Genomic DNA, 1,044 nt, shown 5'->3' with positions numbered 1-1,044 from the left:
TCACCTGGCACCTGCTGCTCTACCTGGAGGACCTCCTGCAGTTACTTCTCTTAGTTACTATTCAAGACCACTTTCCAGGGTTCTTCCCTGACTCCAGCTGTTAGGAGCTGTTTCTGCCTCTATCTCCTTGTGCTTCTGGTGTCACTGTACTTTAAATGTTTCTTTGAATATCTGTCCATGTCTGCCTGTACATTCCTGATATCATCTAATTCGTGCTTTAACCTCTGATGCCAGAACACAGTAACCTTACTTAACAGAACTAACAGGGGTGCCATGATTGTGTCCCCATTTGCTGTGAATGGTCAGAAGGCTGGGTCTTGTCCTTGTTGTTATTTAAACCTCCTATGCCTCCTAGGACAAAACAGGGTTGATTTACAGGAGTCTTTTAATTCCTGTGGTCTAAGAAATGGACATGAATTTTTACCCTTCCACAGCCACACAGTGTGATTCTACATGGACCCAGGGAAACAGGTGGGAGACAACTGGCTAAATAAACTGGTCCAAGAAATTTTGATGATAGTTATTTTCTGTTCTTTAAAAATGTTTTAGTTCAGAGAGTGTTTGCCGAGTGCCTATGAAACAAACGTCAGTGTTAGGCCAAGCAGCATGACACAAAGTTGTAATACCGCCTTGCCTAGGTCTCTTGTCGCATTCCCTGCTATTCTAGAACTGACTTCCCAATTCCTGCCCCTCTGCCTGCTTATTCTGGTCAGGACTCGCAGACGTATTCAAAGAGGCTGGTTTAAGTCCTCAAATTTGCAGCTGCCTGGGCAGTGGCCACACTCCGCGGAGCCTGAGGTCCACTCTGTCCTCCATGCCTCCATCAGGCCAGGCTCCCTCTGGCGGCCGCGCTCGGGAGCTACTGCGGGCTGGCGATGGAAAAGAGGGAGGAGGGAAGAGGGCGGAGAAGGAGCCGGCAGGGGTGGAGAGGAAAAAGTTGCGTTGTGAAGTTTGGAAAGTTGGGAAGTGGCTGCTGCTGGTGCGGGCTTCGCCTCCCTCCACGCGTGTGAGAGGGAGCGAGCGAGGGAGCGAGCGCGGAGCCAG

This window comes from Nannospalax galili, unplaced genomic scaffold, assembly GCF_000622305.1.
Source record: "Nannospalax galili isolate Female #2095 unplaced genomic scaffold, S.galili_v1.0 scaffold1734, whole genome shotgun sequence".
Classification (NCBI taxonomy): domain Eukaryota; kingdom Metazoa; phylum Chordata; class Mammalia; order Rodentia; family Spalacidae; genus Nannospalax; species Nannospalax galili.
This window is presented reverse-complemented; position numbering follows the sequence as displayed.